General features: G+C 40.4%; 1 pseudogene across 1 annotated transcript in view; it reads left to right on the top strand.

Annotated features, from left to right (window-relative positions):
* Window positions 1–25,546, top strand: part of LOC148318182 (uncharacterized) — a 77,387-nt pseudogene that overhangs the window by 15,987 nt on the left and 35,854 nt on the right. Inside the window, exons 5-13 of the transcript XR_015839963.1 lie at window positions 11,646–11,813; window positions 14,298–14,462; window positions 19,242–19,391; window positions 19,467–19,550; window positions 21,482–21,712; window positions 21,784–22,014; window positions 23,860–23,961; window positions 24,151–24,227; window positions 24,567–24,711. The product of XR_015839963.1 is annotated as an uncharacterized LOC148318182 (transcript). The remainder of the gene's footprint in view (window positions 1–11,645; window positions 11,814–14,297; window positions 14,463–19,241; window positions 19,392–19,466; window positions 19,551–21,481; window positions 21,713–21,783; window positions 22,015–23,859; window positions 23,962–24,150; window positions 24,228–24,566; window positions 24,712–25,546) is intronic.

Raw genomic sequence — 25,546 nt, 5'->3', positions numbered from 1 at the left:
ATATCTTCCGGTGTTATTGAACCATATTTCCTATATTTAGTATTAATCTCATGTTCTGACAAGAATCTGACACATCCAATATGATATTTGATTATTTGAGCCTATTTTTTTAAGTTTAAGTTTTTTTGTTTTTTTTTTCTTCCATAGTCTCTTGGTGATATTGGATACCGTACATGTGCCGAGCTGTTTTTATCTGGGTATAAAAATGATTTAGTGTGTACTCAGCTCACAGTGTCATTGACTAGCTTTAATTTCACTGCAGAGGTGGACTTTATTACTCTGCTACTCTTCGGACAAGTGTGTGTGTGTGCGTGTGGGTGTGTGCGTCTGTACGTGTTTGCCTGGATGCCATGCCTGCGAGCACATGCAATATCTCCCATATGTTGCCGTGTGCGTGGAAGTGCCTTTCGATGGTGGATCCAACTAAACAAAAACAAAAAAAATCTGGTCTCAGTGCAAGAAAGTAGCTCGGCATTTTTGTTCAAAATTTTGTGCTGTGACAAAGCTTACATCTGATCAAAAGCTACAGCGCCATAATCACGTTTGTGCCACTGAATTCTTTAACCTTTCACTGACCCCGCTGAATGCCAGTGGCCCAATCGCAGAACCTAATTGAATCAGCTTGCCGGTAACCCCCAAACATAGCCCCCACCCCGCCGACACCACCTCAACCCCCCTTTCTCCCCGCTGTCCAACTGATGAAAAAATAAAATTGCAGGTGAAAAATGAATACTGCAGCGGGAGAGTGAGAGAGTGAGATGGAGGTGAGGCGAGGAGCGTCTGGTGGTGGAGCGGCGTCGGAGGTTTCATTACACATTTATAAATACTCACATCGCAAACACACCGTTCTTTTTTTTTTTTTTTAAATTTCCATCCTGCAGCAAGATGGAGTAAAGTGTGAAGTGGCAGCCAGAGAGAACAAGCGGTTCGTTGCAGGTTTCTCATTACCCCAGCCGCCCATTTGGAGCTTATTCCTATAAAATAATCTGATTTATTTGCAATTTTCCTTTAAGCGGCTCACCGTTTACCCCCAAGATTAACATCCCCTTCTGTTATTAATATCAGACTGTAATTAGGAGTGATGCGACCTACTCAGTACCGCTTGGTGGCCGCCTGGCTGTTTGCTGCGGGACTTTGATTATTGTGGTGCCTTGTCACAACACAAAGACATTTTGAAAGCACGGTAAAAGCTGCAAGGTTTGTATAAAATAGAAACCTCTATGTCTCTACAGGTGTCTTAGTGGGGGCGTGGTGGCGGAGGGCATATTTCTTTCGTTTGTATTTGTGTGTGCATGTGCCTGTGGTGACAGTGTGATGGTTCCTTCTGATTGATAAGGTGTCTGTGCAGGCTGCAGATTGCTCTGGCTGATTGCTTCTGAGAGCTCCAACTGATTTATAATCAGAGCAGGATGAAGGATTGAGCTGTGGATTGCTTATCTGTTTAGCCCCCATTGCAACATAAACGGGCAAATTATCATGTGGGACACAAACACACACGCACGCACACACACACATACGTACGTAACCACCCTCTCATAGAAATGGCATGTGGCTACTCAGCCCATGATCACTGTTACTAATCAGTGCAGTCATATTTCCATGATGGCCCCAAAAAGTGCAATCAGTCCCACTTGTTTGCTCATGAAAATTGAAAGAGGGCGGTGATAGAAAGAGATGCTCAAATATTTGTGAATACATGGAAACAGAGCAAGAAGACAATGGATATGAGACAACAACTACATCACCCAGAATGCACTTGAACCCTTCCTTTCTGGCGTGATTCTGAGAATGAAAGAATCAAAGCACACATACACTCATATTTGGCTTTACATGATATTGCCATTGAATGCATAATTCAGCAAAGGTGAAGGAACTATTACACTTTTGCGTGATTTATTACTGACAAAAGTTATTTACGAAGAGTTAAACCGATTATAGTCGAATGGTCGATGTGTCCACTTTGCTACTCCGCATTTTCGGTTATAGCCTGAGGTCGGCTAATCACCAATCACGAGTTTTGGTCACAGGCGCCTTGCTAAACTCAAAAGGTGGTTTGTCGGCTCAGCAAACTACGATACCATTTGACTAAAAATGAGACTCGTATTGAAGTCGCTTCTCAAGTGCTTTGAGTGTCCTTTTGAAAAGGCTAATGCTAACGCTGATGCTAGCTGGCAAATGGCCTGAATCTTCAAATTTATAAACACCCTCCTGTAACAGTAACACGACGGAGAAATACCCCGACGCTGCAGTGAGAGTGAGTCAGTGAGCGAGGCTGTGTTTGGAATTTGTACATTTGTTTTATAATTCAATTTTCTTTTAACATTGGCGTGCACTGAGTTGAGAAAAATATAAATGACGTCACCGAATCGTCACCGCCCAATCGTCTATTATCACTTTAAGTATTCGGAACTGGTTTATACCAATTTGATATTTATCTATTGTGTGTTAGGTGAATAATGACAATACAGAGCTTTTTAAATAATAAACTCAGAATAAATCAGTGTTAGTTATTTTTGGCCTCCACACATTTCACATGGTTGACACATTTTTGTGTTTTTTGTCACCTGAAGGGTTAATTTCTGCCAAATGGTTGATATTTAATATATATTTCAGATTCTGCACGCATTACCCGGCCTTTTTGTGGCGTTGCCTGAAACCTCTTGAGCAAATGTGTGTTAGGGATGTGATGGTTGTGTATGAATATGTTTGTGTACAGCAACTTTGGAATAGAATGTTGTTGCGGTGGTAAAAAAAAAAAAAGTGCTTTGCCAAATCATGTGAGACTAATTCCTCTTGGCACAGCAGAGTACATGGTGCATGGTACATCCTGACAGGTATAACATGGCCTATGGCTCTGTGACAGCCTTGGGTGTGTGGGGGGGTGTGTGCGTGTGTGTATATGTCTATGCGTCTAGGGCTTGTGTGGTGTTTGTCTGTGCGTGTGTGTGTGTGTGTGTGTATACTTTACTCTCTTTTTTCCCCATTCTTACCTCTGTCTGATTCTCCACTTTCTTTATCTCTGTTCACCACGGTTGTTGGTAAATGCTCAGTGACAGAAACACAAAATACACACATGAAAACACAAAGTAAAATTATGAACACTCGGAATACTGACACACACCGACACACACGAACAGACGAATGGCAGCAATTACATGGGGAAGCCAAGCATGTGAGGACAGAGGAGCGCCGAAGGGGGCGGCGACTGCACAGTGGAACGTGTGTATGCGTGTGTTTTATTTGTTTGTGTGTTTGAGAGGTAGTCATCCCTCTAATGCTCTATCCGTCTGTCTAAATATCAACACTGTCTCATATGTCACTGGACGTGGCTGTTGGAGGGGGCGTTAACATTTTCAATCTGGAGCCGAATAGGAACAAAAAAGGCAATTACAACATTATCACTTGAGTTGACAAAAATGAATTGTTCCTCAGACCAAAAGCTGGGATGAAAATCATTGTTCTTGCTTTAGTGATTAAGAAAATAGGACAGACAGAAAAGGTTGGAATTGGTGTTTTCTTAACCGCCGGTTCAGGTTGTTCTCGCAATAATTGAATAATATTTAGTTTGAATAGTTGCGTAATTAGGTCGTATGAAAACTGTCGTATTTGGCGTTTTAACAACTGAATGTTTAGAAAATTGTTAGCACGGTTGAACATGTGACTCTGCCATCTGCCTCAGAGTCAGATGTTCTTGGTTTCATTTCAGTTGTTCTCTTTGGGCTCACTGTAAAGATTTAAAAAAAAAAGTTTACACACCCCTGTTCAAAAGACTCATAAATGTATCACAATAAATATTATATATATAATATATATTAGAAATAATTTCTTTATGTTTTATTTTATTTTAATTTTATTTAATTTTATTTTATTTTATTTTTTGGTGGCAGAAGCCTCAAGTTTTGCACCATATCACTGTTGCTTAGAACTGGTCAAATTTCACTCCAACTTGATTAAGGTTGACTAAGGTTCTTTGCCGTTTCTTCTGACAATTAGTGTTCCATTTGCACCTTGTTTTACTTGCTCCATAACACATTTTTCCACATGCCTTTAGAAGATTTCAAGTGTTACTGTTGCAAAATGTAACAATGTTGCCTTCTTGGCAGCTTCCCTTACCATTTTTTTTCTCTCTTTTCATCTGTGTTGTACGGACGTCCAGTTCTCGGTGTGCTATATTTTCTCCACTTGATGATGACTGTCTTCACTGTGTTCCTCGGTATATTTAACGCCTTGGAAATGATTTTGCGGAGGCTGTGTGTGAATCATGCTCACGCATTGAGACATGACCACAAAACGAAAAGTATAGTAGAGCAGCTGAACTGTTTTCGAGGTTAATCACAGGCAGTTTAAATGTTGTCAGGTGCGTGCCGACTTCCATTCAACATGGGTTTGAAGTGTGATTGTTAATTTTGAACAGCCCCATCTCTATTGATAAGGAGTGTGCATCCTCGTACAATCTCAGTTGTTAATTTTTACGTTCCCTGCCATGAAAACTATCTTCGGCTTCATAAACAAGCATGTTAGGTTAAATTAGAACTCTGAACTGCCCGCAAATGTGAATGTGAGTGCAAAGGGTTGTTTATACGAGCCTTGTGATTGACTGATGTCTAGTCTATCAGTCCAGGGTCAGCTGAGATAAGTTCGAGTTCAACCATGACCCTGAACAGGATAAGTGTGAAAATTGATAGATGGATGGATGGTTTGAAAAATGTTAACCGTGATAATTTATGACTGTTTCAACAGTGCTCATGCTTTTGTGGCTTGTCCTTGAAACTAATTTTGCTGTAAATAGGTCACGTTTTATATGGCTTTGTCCCATTTTTTTTTTTTTTTTAATGAGAAAGGCCCAGGACTATGAATTAATTGTTGTGGGACATCAGCTGCACTGAGTTAGAAAATTTATCTGAGCATTGATTTCTTTGTCTGGTTCAGTTAAATCAGAGGTGGGCAACCTTTTTGATTGGCGGGGTACAATGGGTTCTAAAATTTGACAGTGGGGCCAAATGAAAGTGAACAACAGCATTACACCAATATATATATATATATATATATATATATATATATATATATATATATATATATATATATATATATATATATATATATATATATATATATATATATATCTTGCAACTGCTCAAGTTCACTCCAATCCATTTCATTGTTACGTTTGTCCAAGTCGCGAGAACTATACTATATGCCACTGATGGCTTACTTCACTTCTGATTGCTTACATCACAGATCGTGTGATTATGTCCCTTTTCATACAAATGAACATGTGCGCAAGTGCACTTGTATGTGTTTCCACGGAGAGGAAGAGGCAACTGATTGTACAGTGTGTGCGCTTTTCTTCGAATACTAAGTACATATGGCTAGTTCATACAAAAGTGGATTGAATTTTGTATGTGTTTGCATTAAGTGTATCACTGGTGAGCTCATTTTTCTCAGAAATCAAAGTTAAATGGGTCATCTATCATGAGAATTATGTGACTGGGACACTTGTCTCTGCTGCGTTCAGTGTGTGTGAGAGAGTTCAAATGTGCACACCAAAGCAAGGTATAAGGGCCAGTGCGTGTGTGTGTGCGTGCGTGCCCCTTGTCTTTGCCTGCGCGATGATTAATGGTTTACATCGGGCTGTTCAGTCATGCATGTTTCTTGGTTTATCGTTTTATGCTGTCTCCAATTAAAGGTCCATAAGTTGAGTGATGGCTTAAGGCCAGTGTCCATCAATAGGGGCCATCAACGACCCTTATGCACCCTGGATACGGAAGCCACACATTACTAATATCCTCTTATTTCAGCACCATCACGCCAGCCATGCGTGTGAATACTCGCTTGCAGATGTGTATGTGCAGGCAAGCGCAGCCGACATTATTGACTAAACTCTGCTAATGTGTATTTACCGTAAGTCTGGTTCTAATTCTTAAAAGCATCGGCGTCCTAAAGTGTGGCTGTGATGAAATATTGTAATTATACTTTACTTAGTGATATCTACTCTAATGTAAACCTTATAATGAGAACCAATCAGTGCAAAACATTCGTAAGTATATTTTAAGGTGCTTTTTTTTAGAACCATATGCCTGATTATTTTGCTCACAGCTCTTAGCATAACCTTCATGGTACTCCAACCGCTTTAACACTTTCTTCCATTCACTTATTGATGACGCAGCATCAAAAGTAACAGGGGGGGTTCATTTTGTTGCCCGTGGTCACACTGGCTGAGGATTGAACCCACAAACTTTGGGTTGGAAGACAACGACTCCCCCACCGCCCCAGTGGCTCTAATACCATCACATTGACAAATGTGGGAAAATAACAGTTAGCTAACTGTGTTAGCCTTTTCCTTGAGAAGAACATATCTCATTTTACCTCTGAGGTTTCCTCCCATCGCTCTCTGCCTTTCTATATTCTTGGATGAGAAGCCATTGTGTAGTTTTTGTCTGTATGAAAAGGAAACTGTAGAAAAACATATCTGCAGCTGCCATTGTTTCATGTCTGGATGCAGGCCATAGCCTTGTGATTGCGTGGAAAGGGTGAACTTTGGTGTATATCATGTGATTTACTAGAATCAATTTATAATCCATATGAAATAGAACACAGTGGTTTGTCTTTGTAAAAAAAAAAAAAAAAAAAAGCATTTATTTTGCTATGCTACCCTTTTTAACGTATTAAAAGAAATTCATTCGCATGTAGATAGAACTCGGCATGACCACCATTGCCAACGCTTTGACACTAAAACACAGCAACTTAAGCATATTATATTATATTTACTATTATTTGCAGCCCCACTTGTGCTGATAATGACCTGGACCAGTATAGCTTCCAGTCAGCCAAACGGGCAGCAAATAAAAAAGAACAATGTGACAGTAACAATAAGTCAGATCATCTTTCCTTTGCATAGGCCGCTCTTTCCTGTCGTGGCTGTGAGAAAAATGGAACTATGGCGATCTAGAAATTAAAAAACAGGAGCCAATTTAATATGCGGCAGTAGCTGAAGGCACATGGGGGAAGGCAAGAGGAGAGGACCAACTTTATGGACAAGGGGGCAGGTGTGAGGGCGATAAATATGAGGAAATTAATCAGCGGTATCATCTCCATGGGAGTTTAGCTAACCACTGACCTCAGTGCTTTAGTCAGCCAGGCGAGGGACTTGCTCCTGTAACAGCTGCCATAACAAAGCAAATTCAACACACACACACAGAGATACAGGCATCCCGTCTTTTTACAAGATCTGCTATCACGATGGCTACATCACGTGATCTCCCGTATGAAATGTGTTACGAAACAATATCATAACAGCACAATTTTTTTTCTATGAGAAGGTCCGTCCATAGCAACCTTTATGAAGAGCATAGAAGTGTAGACTAACAATGTAATATAAAAAAAAAACAAAAAAAAACAAAACATAATATACTGGGACTACAGAACCTTTATAAGAGAAAAACAAGTATGCAAGTACATTCATTTTATATCCATGCATCCGTTTTCTACACTGGTTATCCTTATAAGTGAGTATCCTTATGAGTGGGCGAATTTTCCGAAAATGTGTTCATTTTCCCAAACGGCCGGTCTATGTCATGGCTGTTCAAAGGGCATGACAGCCATTTGTGTCTCCAATTAATTTCCATTGTGTGACATCCGCGAGGTGAACTTAACTCAACACCATTGTCTATTAAATTTAGTGACAGCACCCCACTGTTGCAGAATAGTGTTCGGTGCGTAATGGCTGCTGGTACAAACCACCCACAACCCCTAGCCATTGAAGAATATTCCCGGGCCGAACTTCTGTCCTAGTGCGTTCCTTCATGTAACCACAACCAGCACAGGCCACCAGCCAATCACATTGCACGTTATGTTACATAATGATATCACACACAATGCAGAATGCTGGGGAAGTGATTAGCAAGTTGGCCTCACTCAGATTAAGAGGTCCTGGGATCGAATGTGAATTTCTTGTGTCAAACGCATGCGCGATTAATTGAATCCTCTAAATTGCCCATAGAGGCGTGAAGGTGAGTGTAAATGTTTTTTTTTTCTGTACGTGCTCTGCAACTGACTTGCTACCCATCCATGATGTACTCCTCCAATCACCCAAAGTCAGCTGGGATTTGCTCCAGATACTAATGAAATAGATATAAGACATATTTGTGACGCTATGACTAATATTAATGTTTGAACCAATGAACATAATCATTTCACAGTGTTTTGCTTCTAGTCAGCCAATTCTTGTAAAGCCTATTGAGCTGTACTTTGTACTCCAAGGTGCCCGGGCCCATTGATGCACTCACACAAATAAGCACTCCACAAACAAAAGCAGCGCCACTTGATCTACATATCATTACGTTTTGGGCTCAAATGACGAGGATTTCCCGAGATAGATATCAGAGTGAAATGGAACATAGAGGCCTGAAACACCTGTAGGATTATTCTCTCTTTGTGTAGGACGCAGCTGTGAAATCTGCACCTGCTTAATTGAATTAGCCTCGTTAATGTATTCGCACAGGCTGCCAAAAAAAAAAAAAAAAAGTCATTAAACGAGCTTGTTAGCGCAATTAGTTAATTAATTGTCTGAACAGCAGCCGCCCCTCAAAGAGCTGCTTCCTCATTATCTGATGACTGTGATCCTTGAATGAGGACTGATAAGGCCCTTCTGCCAGACTCTTTTGTGTGTACGTGTGTGTGGGTGGCACACACACGTGTGTGTCCTCGAATGTCACATATTCTCTCATAAATGCCGTGTGTAGCCAAATACAGGTATATTCACGCTTGCAATGTGGATCCTTGAGTGGTGGCTAGTGTGAGGTTATATGGGTTCCATTGCTCCTAAAGGTAGACGGAGCAGTCCTCCCTTCCACTTTCTAATCTGTCTTTTATTAGAAGTTAATATCGCGCCTGCTCCTTCTCACTTCGCACTCCCACCTGCTTAGAAATGGCCCCGCTCCATCTTTTTAATTCAATTATATTAACCAGCCTCTCTCTTTCTCTCTCGCTCACTCTGCACCCATAACTGTCTTTTGCTCTTTCAGTCCTTTTCCACCCCACCCTGGTTTCTTTGTCCTCGAATGTTCCATTTTTTTTTTCGTAATCCTAGATGGAAGATAGACTTTGGCCAATCAAGGATTTGCGCAAGCCGCTCCTTCCTTAAAAAAAAAAAAAACATGATCAAGGAGGAGAGAATAAAAGGAGGAAGCTGGGAGAAGGAGTAAAGATGGCTGTGGGAGAGTGCAGGAGTGGGGCGAGGGGTAGGGGGTAAACTTTGATTGCTAAAGTAATGAGACTTGATCAGATTGGGGTTTCTTTCTCAAAGGGGGGTTCTTGCTAATAGGAAAGTCCAAGGCTTAAATACTCATATAATTTAAAATGTGCTATTATTTCTTCCAGACTTCCCGCTAAGGTCCACAACGCCTCCAATGGAGAATTAAGATTCCCCAAAGCCCACATGGGAACATTTAATTATTTCCCATCGAGGCTTGAGAGATGTATCAATTATAAAACCATTTTAGAGAGTTTTCAATGTCATAACTTTGAAGACATTCTAATTTGACATTGCTATTGTTGGCCATTGTTCCCTTCAGGTAACGCTGCAATACTGTTAAAGTTCCTCATTTTTGCAGCGACAGTCCTACTTAGCAATTTATTTATTTTTTAAATTTCAGGAACTGTTTTTGGTTATCAAAATACAGCGCTGATTTTCAATGGTGTTAAACCAAGTTGCAACTCTGTCATTTCAGATTTTGCTGTTCTTCTCAACTCCCTAAAGCTATTTTTTTAAATTATTACAGCATTATTAACACGTATTATATACAGCATCATGTATATATATATATATATATATATATATATATATATATGTATGTATGTATGTATGTATGTATGTTCTCAACTAATTATCTTTTCCTGATGAAGAAAATGACTGATTTAGTGTATCGTATTCCGAAGGCATTGCTAATTCACACTAATGAATGTGTGCTCTAGACTGCACGAAAAGCTACATTTAGATATATACAGTATACATAAAAAAATTACAAATTAGCATCCCTATAGACAACTTTTATCGACTTTATTAAAATGACACTGCAATGAAATTCACACTTTAACGTCCCACTTCCATACAACACATTTTATTTCCCAATAGTCAAACTAAATTGGTTGGAGTATGCTGACGAGTCCGTTTAATTCAGCCTTGTATCATCTACTGCCTCATTTCTAATAATGTTACCACCCATTAGCCACGCAGTAAATGAGTTAAGTGCATAAAAGACCATTAGCTCAATGTTACAGCATGTTGGGTGATGATGTACCGTATAGACGTATAGATACAGTGCGTACTGAATTGAAATTGCGCTGATGGGGGTATGGAATGGGCTGGGACAGTGCCAAGACGCAAGACTCGAACCACAATCTGCCATATGAGCTGATAGCAAGTAGTTGCATGACGCGCAGACAGCGACCGCAAGGTACCCACGTGTTTGCGCTGCCGTCGCTCCATGTGTTCTTTCGCTTTATTTAGCCAAGCGCGTGTGTGTAACGTACATGTTGTGCATATGTAAATGTGTTTGTATGTGTGTCGAGACTGTCTGCGGTGGCTCCCTGCTAATCTAACACAGAGCCTATTTAACACAGAACTAATGAATAGGGGCTTTGGATTTGGCAGGAGGTTCTGAACCACAGGCCCAAACATGCACATGTACGGGTTGAGGAGTTCAACCTCTGTCTGCTTCCTTGCCATAGTTAGTCTCTTTCCGCCAATAATGCCTTGATAATGACAGACCGTACATGCCATATCATGTGGTGATGTTTTTATTGTTTCTTTTGGGATTCAAGGATGGGTTGGTTTATTTTTCAGAAGTCTTTGCCAGATAAGGCTTTGTGCTTCACTTTTTCTTTGATGCCTCTGTGAATAGCATTGTGCACGTAAAAAGCGAGCAAAAGCCCATTACAAAAAAAAATAGTTCCTTGAGCCATTAACATTGCATTGTCAAAGGCAGCAAGCCATTTTCAACACTTAAGATTGGTCAGTAATTTGTAAAAAATAACATATGGGGACTGATTGATTTGTGGAAAAAATTGACTAAAACTGGACACGGCCATCTTAATGCTAGCTGATAACGCCAGCATTAAGACACATTTTTGTTAAAAACAAAAAATCAAAGGCGCATTATATACATGAATACAAGCAATATGAAGAAAGTATGTCACACTGTATAGACATTCAGTGGTATCAAGCGGAAAAGATGCACTTTCATTCCATTATGACTTCCTGAATACTGTCTAATGTTACAAATTATTTACAGTATATTATAATAATGTACATTTTTCTGCTCATAAAGAATATCATTTTCCTGAAACGGGTTGGTGCGAGCAAGTGAAATGCTTTCACACTCATACAATTGGAATCCTTTCACACATCCTGAAAAACACACGCTCCATATATACAGTACAGAAATATGTTTCAGTAGTATTTATGAGACCATTTCAGTAGTGTGTGACAACATTTTAGTACTGCATAAACATGTTTCTGTTAGAATATTTCAGTGGTGTGTTTTAAAACGTTATAGTGGTGTGAATGAAAGCGTTTCAGTAGCGTGTAATTCTGAATTATGTCCCGGACGCCCCCCTCCTCATACACAGCTCTGTCTTCGCTTTAGCTTAAAAAGAGCGACGCAAACGTAAAGCAGCTGGAAGAAACCACGGTGTCTTTACGGGCCACGCAGGACTCGCTGAGGAGAACATTGGCACTGAAGGAGAAGCGCAGACAACAGCTGCTTGAAGACAACGCGCATCTTGAAGACGGCCTGGGTGCATCACAGAGCCAAGTAGGTAACAAACACACAAAGAGAAGGTACGTTGCGCTTAAATAAGAAACAGATTCAGACGACTTTATCTAAATCAAATCCAGTCAGGTGCATCTGGGAATTCTCCTCATTTTTTTTTACTTCCTTCACAGTTAATCATCCCTTCTCCTGCCCCTCCTCCTCCTGCTTCCCCTTGTCCCTCTCTCGCCATATTTAATAACTCTTTGCCGCCATCTTAGCTCCACAGAGGCTATGCTAGTTGTGCTATAAGAAATCAGGCTGCTGTCGCTGAGGCATAAAGTAGATTTGTTTCTTTCTTTTGTATTTTTTTTCTCAGCAAAATTAGTGTGTCTCACCTCAGACTTACCTTTTTGTTTTGGTCCACTGTGGCCCTCATCCCGGAGAGAACCAAAAATAATGAATGGGAACATTAAAGAGTCATACGCATGATAAATGGAATGGCCTTTACAATTTTAGCTCCCTCCTTTTTTCTTCTGCCTTACCCAAAACAATTTCTTCTACCTACTCTGGTCCACCCAAGTATTTTTTTTAGACTCTGATAACCAGTTCCTGTGTGCTGATGTTGATCAATCTTCCGTTACCATTGTTTACAGCATATTTGCACTAGCCATGAACGTTAAAGGGAAAGTTTCCAAATTATCTTCAGTCTGACCAGACAGTAGTACATAAATAATAATATCATTTGCGAGGAAAAAAAAAAATCTGACACATAAGGCGTGCCCGATGGAGCTATAAATTTGCTATTTGACTATTATTTTACTAAAAAAATGTACATTTAATGAAGTATATCGATGACCACATCTGCGAGAATCGTAAACTTGTTGAGCTTAGTCCATGGATGGGCGAGTACTGATTTCAGGTATTGATATAGGGGCAATATTGGCAGTTCTTCAATGTATCGGGTAACATCGAAGGCTGCCGAGACTATTCACCAATACTCGTTAGTGGTGCCCTCTTGTGGCCGTTCTACTATAAGAAAGTAAATGGCAGGCATGGCTGATGATCTGCAGCTGCATATACAGTATGTCAATCATTTCAAATGCCCTTTTAGATGCAATATCTGTAAGTATATAAATGTTTATAGGTTTTGTATTAATCCTTAGCGTGCATTAGCGAGCTGCTAGTAAAATTTATTTGCCAACTTAATTTCTGTATGGCTGGCAGAGCATTTTTAGATTGAGGCTGACAACCGATATTTGAAGTTTATGTTCACTTGCAGAAGAAAAGGACATTTTTGGCATTAAAATTGTAAATAATAAAAACTCCAGCATTTGACTTTTTAAATGACTTTAAGTATGTTTATTAAATGCCTTTAGTGATTTGCAATCTTTTTTTTTTTTTAATCTGCTGAAGTTTAATATCAGAGTCATTTATAGCTTAGCGTCTTTCCCAGTAGCTCCGGCCGACACTGTTGACCGTACAGTACACTGTGCTAGCCGTTACAACACAAGTTATGTAATATACTGCTAATACAAGTTGCTATAGATCAAGGAGACTGATCAAACTCACTGTTACGTCTTCATGACTTGAGTTGGAACCATTCTCAAGCCTTTCTGTTTTTTTCACAGATGTTCTTTTTCTAACTCGATTTTCCTGCCTGATAACTTCCAGTTCATTTCATGCAGTACAGTTATGTTTCTCAATAACCTCATTGACTCCAAAAAAAATATTTCAATCATCTTAAATTCATGCCGAGACAGTGAAGCTATTTGTATTGGAGAATAGTATCCCTATAAATGTGATTAAATATTTTCTTTCATTTTCCTACTAAATAATTCTAGGAAAATGTTGTGCTTAATTGAAAAAGGTACAATTGGAAACAGTGTGATCTTTTTAGTGGCTGAATCCTGAAATGAGCCGTTCTATTTACATATACTGCTGGTTATTAATTTTTCTTTCAAATGGTTTATCCAAATGGAATGATGCTATTTTCACATAACCCTAATTTAAGATTTAATATGTTGATTGGGTGACATTACATGAAAAAGCTGTTGTTTCCAATAAACCAGAGTTAATTAAATCCAATTATTTGTGTTGCTAAATGGAGAGCCAGTTAAAACAAACAAACAAACAAACAAAAAACACCGCAAATCTTGTCCCAAAGTTTCAGAAGCAGTAGACTTAAGCTGGGGGCCCTACAACTTTATGATTTGTTGACTTGCACTTTTATTAGCCCACAGTCAAAGCCGAAACTGTTGGCTTCCCCGGCCTGACACAATGCTTTTATGATCTTCCTTTTCACTGCTATGGAGACGGAGCAGACAGCAGTGTGGCAAGCATGCCTAAATTATACTTTCATCCCTGTCCTCTTGTAGCTGTAACGGTTCCGTACCTCATTGTGTGCCTCTCCGTGTTTGGATCACCCTCTCTGCGGCTGGCTGCCGGCTGCACTCGGAAGCTTTTTTGGAAACGCATCAAAAGCATACAACTTAACAGAGTGAACATGTTCTTCAGCTGCCTGTCTTTATCTGTCGCTGCCCTCAGTTACAGACGGGCGAGTGCACGGTGAGCGGCATTCGCGCAACCCTGGATCGAGCCCGTGTCAGCATGGATGCAGACAGGCGGCAGATTCAGGAACAGTCTGAGTCTGCGCGCACTCAGTCTCTGCAGCTGGAACACACAAATGTGAGCTGCACCACTGAAAAGAAGGTAATTACTCAAATTGAAATCCTGTCTACTGCGCTTATGGAACTTTTTTTATTTGATCTCACGCTCTCATTGTTGGCCATGTATTGTTGACAATGATATAAAGTTGTTCACGAGGTTTTTGTTATTCATTGAGGAATGGACAATGGAGTTAATAATGTCACAGTAAAAAAAAAAGACTCGAGCTGCAAATTAAAACATGTCCAAGTTCTGCAGGAGTCATATGAAATATAATATTCACTTTAATGTAATCAACTGTCTTTTGTCACTGCGCGACTGATAAGAGGGTCGCACGGGTGCGGCGATTCAGTTCAATATTTAATTTTCCAATGTAACACTGACAGACATTGTCTATTTCTAAAGTGGAGTTGATAATAAGCTTCGAGATAATGGCTAATGGAATCATATTTAAAGCCTTATTGGCAAAATTAGATTTTTCGACCTTACTAATTTTTATGCTGCAGCACTTTTTTGACCTTTTCATTGTGTCCACTTTTTTTTATTTTTTTTGCAAGAGAACAAAAGTAAATTATCTTGCTTGTGATTCATATTTACATTCAACCTCCTGTTAGAATTCCATTCGGGCGGATACTTTCTTCTCACCCACTGGTCTGTTTTCACATTTCTTACTCCTTTCTTTGAATACACACATACGTCGTGTATCCTTGTGTGCAGTAAAATGTGCCCTTCATGTTTAGATTGTTAACCCAATGGATGGACCATTACCTTCAGTCCGGGGATCCAGTTTCTGCTCCACATCTGGCCCTGCTTAATGCACAAAACTGCTGTTTCTCTGATCTCTCCGTAACACGTCACACATTTGCCTTCTTCATTCCATTTTTGTAACAGACAGTGGTCATGATAGAGAAACTGTTGAGTTGTTCAAACGATTGTGCAGCCACAAATCCAATCAACACTCAACGTTAGAGTGTACTCTACTGATTCACGCTTTTAAAAATCATGGGATAATGAAGTCATTTTCATGCACTAAATTATTTCCAATTTGTTTTCACGAGTCCTCCTTTAATGGTGTACCAAGTCTATTTGTTGCTCTCAATCTTATGTCAGGCATTATCCACACTTGGATCACCTGCTTGTTGGGGCTCATCCCATTCGGGCGAGAGGCAGGGGAGACCCTAAATTGGTTGCTAGTCAATCCTACGTTCACACCTACGGATAATTAGGAGTTAACCAAAGAAACATTTTTTGGGAATGGAGGAGGAATCTGTAGTACCTGGAGAAAACCCACAAAGGCATGGAGAGAAAATGCAAACTCCACACAGGAAGTCCAGGTCCGGGATTCGAACAGCCACTGAAAGCTGAAGGTGATATGCGGTTACTAATAATGTGGAAATTGTCAGGTGGGGGTAAATTTTTGGGCTTCTCAAACTACACAATTTTTTTTTTCCCTTCACAACGGTAATGCTGTCGGACTACAAGATAACGTTCTGTGTCTTGAACCGAGTGAGATGGCGCACTACTACTCTGTGTCACCGACCGGACCCCACTCAATTGTCGCGAGCCACCTTCAAGGTTCTGGTTGAGGCTGGACAAGCAACAGTCAAAGTCATGTCGACGGAAGCATTATGGTGTGTGTATGTGCATTTGTTCTCTGCTTGGAAAAGGTAAAAAAAAAAGAAAAGAAAAATGTGTTCCTGGATGGTGGGCAAAGGACAGTATGGACTGTCTACTCTCCATAAAGAATTTATGGTAACAAATTTGTTTAATGACACCACTTTTGCTCATCAGCTACTGGCTTTGCAGCTGGCAAACGTAGCACGAGTGGAAATGCGACGTACATTCTAATATTTCCTCCTTCCTCTCCGTTCCTTTTTTTGCCTTTTTGGTTGTTTGTATGTGCGTGCCTCGTCCGATTTGTCGTCACAAGTAGGAGGGCACTGTCTTCCTTTTGGACAACGCCAAAGAACCAATCGAAGGATGATGTAGGACATGTCACACTATGCGGCAAGATGTACATATGGGACTTCCAGTCTCAAAATTTAATCAGCAAACATTTTGTTAGAGTAGACTGCTCGGTTATAAATTCATGCACAAAGGGAGAACACCAACAACATATGTAACATAAGTTGGGTGAGGTGAGGTCATTCTGATTTTCTTGGTCCCATCAAAATGTTTTGAATGTTTTTGTTTTATTATTATTTATTTTTTTGTTTTTGTTTTCATCAATTAGATTTGCAATGCGCATGTGTGTGTGTGTGGATCTGGACCAAATTCTCCACTGAGAAACTTGCCAGAATTTTGCTCTCCAACTCACCGCTTTATTTTTTATTTGATCCAAAAAGACATCAAAATAAATGAGCTCACTGGTTGACTCAAAGGGAAGAGTTTATTCGACAAATGACTCAGTAGTTTGCTTTGAAATTATTTCATTTGTATTGATTTAAAAATAATACTTTGTGATGGTCCTAGAAGTTTCATGTCATGGATTGGATGCGAGTAAAATACTAATTTCATTTGAGGAGGAGTTAGTTACGTTTCTTTGGTCTTGCGCTTTCAGAATGAGACATGATCCGACGTTCGCTAGGATTTTTCCTCACATTGCTCTCCGTGTTTGTCTGTTTCACGGGAACTTCCTTTGGTGAATTTAGTGGACTGTAAAAAGTAAAAGTGTCATATTTTGTCTGATTTGAACTATTTTCCCGCAACGTATGCAAATGTGACATTGGTTCATTGTATGAGATTCATGACTTGATCAAATCACCTGCCTTCAGTTTCGAAGCATGCACTTGTACTCGTTCTTCCGCAAAGTGAAGAAAAGAGTCAAATTGTGATCCAGACTAAAGTGGCGGGGGGACTCAAAGGCGTCAAGAGGAGCATTGTGAAGGGACATAAGCGCCATTGTTGACGTTTTGTTCAGGTCTTCAAGGCTGGACTTGGTCCTGCTCACGATGATTATATTTTTCGCAATCGCTTAAACACTTTTCCCTTTCCTTTCCACTCATGCCATCTTTTTTTTTTTTTTTTTTGTTGCTCTTTTCTTTTCTTGCCTTGACACTTTTCCCTTTCATCCCCATCACCACCCGCACCCCCAACTGTACAAATATTATTACACCCCCTCCTACCGTCCTCTACCCCACCTTTTTTTTTTTCCTACTTCCTTCTCTTTATCTTGTCATTGCCTGTCAGTCGGGATTCCGTCTGTGCTGAGTGTTGTGTGCGTGTATACGTGCAAACACACTGAGACCGAGATACACTTAAGAGCTCATTGATTTAAAAATACCTTCGATATCGGCGGTCCCCTCCCGCCGATTCGTTCAGGAGCTTATCACGCACGTAGACATCCACGCGCCGAGATATGCATAAAGCAAAGCTCTTACTCCAAAGTTTCTCCTTAAACTTTGTGATTGACCTAGTTAGCGTGTCATTTTGACAAGGTGTCTGTTTTGACACGACATTCTCTGGTGTTTATCAACATTCATTCTGCCTATCACGCGCTCACATTGGGAATTGGCGCACACACCCTCCTCAAAGATAAATGAAGCTGAGATTTAAGGTTTGTCAGGCATTGTATTTGCGGTATGGAGTTCTAAACGCCGCATTCGGTCTACTGTAAATGCACCGGTCATTGCTTCATTTGCATATTGCGCTGCCATTATACGGGAGGTTACGAAACACTCCACTTGCTGGGAAATAAATTGTGATTAAGATGATGCATATAATGCTGAATGGATGTTGTTCTCATCCCCGCCCCCTCATCCCCGCAGTGATGGTGGTTTAGTGTATCGCAAAGAGCCCGGTTGCAGACTTCTAAAGGTGAGAGGTCAAAGAGCCAAGTTAACTCCATCAATCCCCTTGGACAGTTACAAATGAGCCCTCAACTCTAGTCAAAACAATCCCTGGATCACTCCGAACCAGCGGGAGATGGAAAGTGGAAGGCAGCATTTGGCTCAATTCATCACACAGAATCGTTTTGAAAGTTTACATTAAACATTAAATGCACACGTTTGACCTAAATGTACTCAGTTTGGGTTTAGTTTTTCGGCCATTTTAAATGTATACTGCTTTATAATATCGGCATCTAGTAAAGTTTCACTTTCTCTTCTCAAAGCTTGAAGATCTTTTGAAAACTATGTGGGATTAAAAATCCATTAAAAAACCCATTAATGAAAAAATGTTTGCAGTACATGGCTGCAGATATTCGCCTCCCTCCGACACGCAGAAATATCTTAATAACATGCAGACTAGTGAACTCAGTTAGATGAAATAAACAAATCAATAACATTTCCCAGCAAAGTCAAGGGTATGTAGCCGCGCACAGACGCCGGCGCACGGACGTACGCTTGCTCGACACACGCGGCGACGTCCTTCGGTAAAAGTGGGTAATCAGGGGAGCTCACCAAGGAAACGGACATAATGAAAGCAGTTGTCACGCGCGCTGTATTTCAACTGAAGCATAAACAGCAGTTTCACTGCGTATATTGTCTTCGGCGCACCACTGCGCTTATCTTAAAGCACAAGTCCAATAATATGAATATTTGATGGCAAATTGTGCACACAGCTATGTTCCCTTTTACTTTGACAATGTACAGCCCTGGGAAATTGGGGATTTCTTTTTTTTCACTGTCACAGTTAAAAAAAAATAAATGGTGCTAAAGATTTTGATTTTTGTTCGGAAGTTCAGCGAGGCTTTATCTTCTTGCAATAAATTCGTGTGAAATAAAAATAATAAATACATTTCTGAAATTTGCCTTTTTTTTGTTACACAACATGAGTGCATTTTTTATGTATTAATTGATCGATTTTCTTGTTTTACTACATTAGGCTTTGGCGATGCTGTGTACGGAGCGGGATGATCTGAGAGCCAATATGGAGGACGTGAACAGCCAACATGTCCACTTTATTCACACCAAAGATACACTGGAGGCCAACGTTGCTGAGCGCCGAGAAGAACCGAACGTTTGTGATTTGGAGGTACAAGTCTCACATGTTTGGGTTTCTCTTTTCTTTTCCTCCCCAAAGATTGTCTGCTATGTCCTGTCTGGTCAGGTCTGCAGCCGAGATCATCTAATTCATCAATTCATATCTGAAATGATGGCAGCTGAGAAGATGCGTAAAACGGCACAGCAGCAGGTATGTTGGACGGTGTATGACTGGATTTCAAAAATAAAATAATCCCGTTGGGATCTTCTGTGGTGTTCTCTCAATGTGGCGAAATGCATTTGAGAAAATGCCGTCCAAATTATTGCTGATTTTTTATTGTGTTGTTACCATGAGCCATTCTAGTTTAATAATTGGCTAATAAATAATTGATTAAGCAAAATGTGGTTTTTTTTGTAAATTTTTTGTAAGTTTGTCCAATTTCATGCTGAAGACTTGAGCGAGTAGACTTTGAAAAGCGACTTTGGCTTTTCTGCCTGTTGAACAAAGTACAAAGTACTCGTGGGCTTTTTTTCTCATTGTGTGCCATGTAATTGCAATGGCGAAGATTATTCACTGGTGCTTTTTTTCTACTTTCAAGCGTGTGTATTAAATACAAACTTAAGTGTACTTTAAAAAAGGGAGAGCTGTTTTTTTCTTTATTTCAGTCACTGTTTCAAGGCTCGTTGGCTTTTTCTTTCTGACATCAACCTGCTTTACGCCCACACGGACCTGAGGGAGGTGTCTTTTTCTGAGCTGTTGCATTTCAGCAGTGGGATGTTCTCCTCAAATGTTGCGAGCGAAGGCAAGGGGTATTATTAGTCACTCGTGTTTGTCGTGTCCACTTTTTCCAATCTGGTGGTGCATGGGACTAAACTGGGAAACATATCTGACTCAAGCTTGAGTCATTGACTTTGAAGTTTTTTTGCAGCTCCGCTCACTGTATTTTTTTGTGTGCTTATGACTCAAAATTACATTCCTCATTCCATCATTTGGCCTTCGCTTTTCTTCTCAGGTGACAACCCTGGGGAATGAAGAGAGAAAATAGAACCAAAATGTCAAAGGTTACGACGAGGAGGCCTGTTGGCTAAGAGCAGCAGCTTCACAATTAGCTTTGTAGTTTTGTAAAAACCAAGTACGTGTCACGCTAGAACACCTTCAATGCGCCCGCATGCCACCTTTAATAAGATCAGAATATAAAGATGAATCGAAATTCTCCCGTACAATCAAGCAAACGGAGCAAACGTGATGATCACAGAATGATGATTATCAGGCTGCGGAGGTCAAAGTTGACGTCTTTTCTATCTTGTTTTAATGAGGCTTGTTTGTTTCCTGAATGCACAAGCCTTCTGATTGTGATCACGAGAAAGCCATGGTTTTGCCCATTCGGCCTCGTTAAAAGGTCTTTCATCCAGCAACGGACAGAGATACTTCTAACCTCTCTCAAAGCACATGCTTGGATTTTACAATCAGTGGAATGACACGATTTTAGAGTCATATGACAGCATGTGATGTTATATGTTCTCTAAATCACACTCTGTAATGCCACTCTGTGCCTTTACACGACCTGACTCAATAAATCCATAAGCCTCACAACTAAAAGTTTCCTTATTTTTTTTTTTCTTTTTTAGAGATTTAAAGTTAGCGGTGCACTTTGTCCTCCTTCCTCCCTTTCATCGCGTGTTTTCCGTCAAGATGCGCCGAGCATTGATTTGAAAAGGGACTGAGCAAATCCACGGTTAAACCAAGCCGCGACGGTCCTCTGCAATCTAACTAGTTGGCTGTCATTAGCTGTAAACCGGCAGGTTCTCATCCAGATTACAGCGGGATTAACATGGATGAATTTGAGATGAGTGTTCTAGAGCCGGTTTAACTTTCTCAACCTCTCCCCCTCGAGAGGTGAGCTGTGGTGGGATTCCTGGTGTAACACCGGGATTAAGCCCGGTTTCACCTCTTGGGTTCCTTTCTGTCATTATGACAGGGCTGACTTTAGAGTGGCGGTTTCTGTCGTCTTCTAATTGCATTTTGAACAACTCTTAATATCCGTTGAGCCCGGTAGTCCACTTCATCAACATTTGGCTTTTGCACGTAATTGCTGAGCCAAGATTTGTTCTCATCTGCATGCATGTTCCATTTGCTTTCAGTTAGCAACATCAGAGAAGGGGTTTCAAAAGCAGCAGGTGGATCTGGATCTCCTCCATCGGCAGCTGAAAGAAGCCCGTGAGGAATTAAAAGGGGCCTGCTTGCAAGCAGAGGAGCAGAAAGAAATGGCTGTGATTTTTAAACACAAATACGCCACTGCAATGGAGAAAGTGCACGAGGTGCAAGGGCAGGCGAAACATTTGTCTGAGGAGCTGCAATATTCCCAACAACAGGTGGGAGACGCTTGATTGGATCATGTAGCTCTATATATAACGCTGAACAACTCCCGTTATCTAATTGGCAGCTAAGAGCGTCCCAACAAGCAGCCCATTTAATGGACGGCGAACTATCGGAGCTGAAGCGGCGCCACCGTGAAAAGGTGGGCCAATGGGAGAGCTCTCAGGAAGCCCTCAACCAATTGACCGACGAGCTCCAAATTGGTCAAAATCTACTGACGGAGAGCCAACAAGAGGTGGATCACTCGAGAAGCCTCGTGTGTAACCTGCAAGGGCAAGTGGACACACTCACGCAGCAGGTCAGGTCATATGTTTTTTTTTAGAACCCAAATTTATTGGCATGACGATATCAATCCATCCAAGATTAGAACCTTGAACCTCAAATATGCACAAATAGATTTTTTTTTCAATGATTTGTGTAGTTTATGACCCCTTCATCTGAGTTATTAATTAAATTTTGGACAATTGCATGCTTCCAACATTTTATGAACAGTTTCTGGAAGCCAATTTTCTGTTCACATAGCAAGGTCCATAGACGAATTTGGTGTGATCAATTTTGTCGGCCCGGTCATTTACATTTGTGTTGAGCGAGAAACAGACGTTGCTGTGGGTGTCTCTTATTCTTCTTTCATGCTTCAAAACTGCATGCACCACCTTTGACTGCATGCAGACATGTGAGCTGTGTGAACGCTGGCACGTTCCACATAATCTTTTACCCGCTCTTTTTCTGGTTTTTTTTTTTTTATTTTTTTAATATAACCACGTCAAGCAACAGATGAATCATCTTTATTACGGAGAAATTTAATTTGGATGAACTTAACTGCTGCTGCCAAGGTCAGACGGGAAGAATGTCATTTTAATCCAATCAACTTTAATCTGTTGGTTATAAAAGAGTTAGGCTGCTGAAGAATGACTGTATCTCAGGCCCTTTATTACGCCGGCTAATGACTTTGATTGTGAGGCGCCTAGCAAGAGGTTAGGAGTTCTTATGGAGCTTCTGGACGTTGCTACTTATTCTCTGCCCTGTGCTTGACGCAGCATGCCCTGTTGTCAGTGTTTACGGGCCAAAAATATATTAGAAACGTGAAATGCTGTTTAGATTTTAACAGAAAAGAAAAATATTTAAAAAGACCCCTGATGAAGACAAGCGGTACAGAAAATGGCTGTTTTAGTTCCTGAATCCAAATTTAAAATGTCTAAGCCACTAATGCTTTTGTTCATGGTGAGCTGCTCTAGTTTCACAATCATGCCTATGGATTTAGAAAAGGGATGAAGTCATAATGCATCGGAATTGTCCATAATGTGCACTTATACGTCGAAGTCATTTGCCACTCCACAAGGAATCTATATGCAAATGAGTGCAACACATATAGTAATCATGCATCTTACATGACACATTAATGTCACTGTCGCTTTTAAGTAGACACAAACGATCAGTTTCAGAATTCAATCCGCGATGTGAATATGCAGCGTTTTGATTTGTAGTTTGATTATAATGAAGATTTATTGTAGCATTTTATTGAAATTCTCATTTGGGGAACAAAGCCCTTTTTTTTTTACAGACTCAACTAATCATTTGGAATTCAAATCAAATCAGCTCAACATGACAAAGGAACTCAAAGGAGTGATGACCTTTGCTTAGGTCATACATGCACTCCTATTTTGGATGAATTGTACACCGCTTTAATTTAGTCATTTTGTCCTTGTCTCGCAAAATTTATATCTGTGTTTCTATTTAAAAGTTACGCAATACACTGAAAAAAAACAGTCATCAGAATTAATTTAATTTGCGTTGGTACCAATGAATTTTCGTTTTACGTAATTAAAATATGATAACTTAATACATTTTTTAGATCGCCTTTTCGCCTTCAATGACATTGATTGATTTGTGACACGTGTAACCGTTCAAATCAATTTCTTAATTTCTACTGTACAGGGCACAAACACGATTGACAACTGGGATACCCCCCCTTTTTAAATTTCCCCAATAATACATATAGTGCTCCAACTTGAGTGCGATGTAACAAAACACATTTCCAAGGGCAACAAAACACTGCTTTTCAGTGTCGCGATAAGCAACTCTCTGACACATACTCGGAAAGACTTTTCCTCCCGTCTTTATCTCTGCTCTCCTCTGCATGTAGAAAGTCATGTTGGAGTGTGACCTGCGACTTTATCAGCACAGTCACGCTCACGTGAACGAGGACTACCTGAGCTTGCAAAGTAACGAGCAGAAGCTGCAGAAGGTAAGGCCACGCATTCCCCAACCCGCTATTATCATCTCATTGAAATATTACATCTCCCGTGTTTTTGCGAGATTCCAAAATGGACAAATGCGCACGTCTCTGTAGCTTGCAGCTGAGCTTGACAGTGACAAATATAGATGTACTCACCTTTTGTGTATGTATGCGTGTGTGTGTGTGTGGGGGTTTTAGCGCTGCAGTGAGCAGGTGGAGCGCCTTGTGGAGTGTGAAAAGGTTATTCTACAGATGAAATCAGAGCTGAAGAGACAGTAATAATGGCATCTATATGAAAACTCTTTGCTGATCCCAGTTCTGTCCTTGTCCTTCTTCTCATGCCCTTCCCATCTCCCTCTGCTGCTTGCCCCCGCACCCCCCCCACCTCCTTTGCCTGCTTGTGCTTCTTTATAGTCTTCTTACCAAATGGCACAATATAGGACTTTATGAAGCATGCTAAATTTAACATCATCTCTTTAAATCTTTTAATTCTGTGAAGCCGTTATATGGTTTAATCTCTCGTTTCAGTGTATTGATTGGGGCTTGGTGCTGCTTTGCATACACCGCTGTTGAGACATTTGAGGCTCACGGTGCGTTTGCTCGGCTCTCCTCAGAAACCAGGAACAGACCAACCTCAAGCAAAGTCTTGTCACGTCCTGCCGTGCACATCTAAACCGCCGTGGACAATTGGAACAGGAAGTGGCGCAGCTCAAACGGGAAGTTGCACGCTTACAGCTTGAGCTTGCAGACTGCCAAAAGGTATTTCTCCTGATGGGCAGAGAATCATATAAGGAACAGGTTCTTGTTGGAATAATGTCCATTGGTGATTTTTATATGAATTTCTCTGTCAACAATGACCGTGTGAGTTCCATTTGTGTAAATGGAAACATGACAATGTGAAAAGATTGATTGAGTGATAATGGAAACAGTACAGAAAGAAAAGCTTTTATGTTTATTATATAATGAAAGACGTGGAGCAAAATAAGCAAGCTCAATGTAATCTGAGTTAAGCAATTATTATTGTTGTTAATTATTATTCTGATACTTATATTATTTTGATATATCCCTAATATATATATATATATAATCCAAGTTTTTACCCTAACCTAAACAGGCGAAGTGAATGGAAAATGTTTGTAAATATAGTAGTGAGGACGAAAGTTTCAACTTTAATAAAAAAACACTAATAGGTACCCACTGTACACGCATCCACACATAACTTGGCAATCATGTAATTATCCCATGCCTGCCTGCTAGACACAAATTGTCATTCTATTAATTAAAGCAACAAACAGTGCCAAAGCTGATGAAATTGACTTCAATTACAAGCTCAATGGGACACTTAATATTTAAATGACTCAACATGGCGCCCATAGCCTGGCAAAATGCCAACATGTCTGGCAGTGGCAAGCCTCACATGCCAGTGTGTGTCTCAGCGTATACTTGCACTGCAGTGGCATATTGGTGAAAACACGTATTGCTGCGTCCTCTGGCTCAGCACAAGTGCAACAAATGCATCATACTTCCACACACTCATCCTCACAGACATGGTACCCATATGAGATCATAGTCGTTCTCTCGCTGTCAGCACAAA

This window comes from Idiotropiscis lumnitzeri, chromosome 19 (assembly GCF_059441095.1).
Source record: "Idiotropiscis lumnitzeri isolate Australia: NSW breed Sydney's pygmy pipehorse chromosome 19, RoL_Ilum_1.0, whole genome shotgun sequence".
Lineage (NCBI taxonomy): Eukaryota > Metazoa > Chordata > Actinopteri > Syngnathiformes > Syngnathidae > Idiotropiscis > Idiotropiscis lumnitzeri.
The sequence above is the reverse complement of the archived record's forward strand: the minus strand, read 5'-3'. Positions and strand labels throughout refer to the sequence as shown.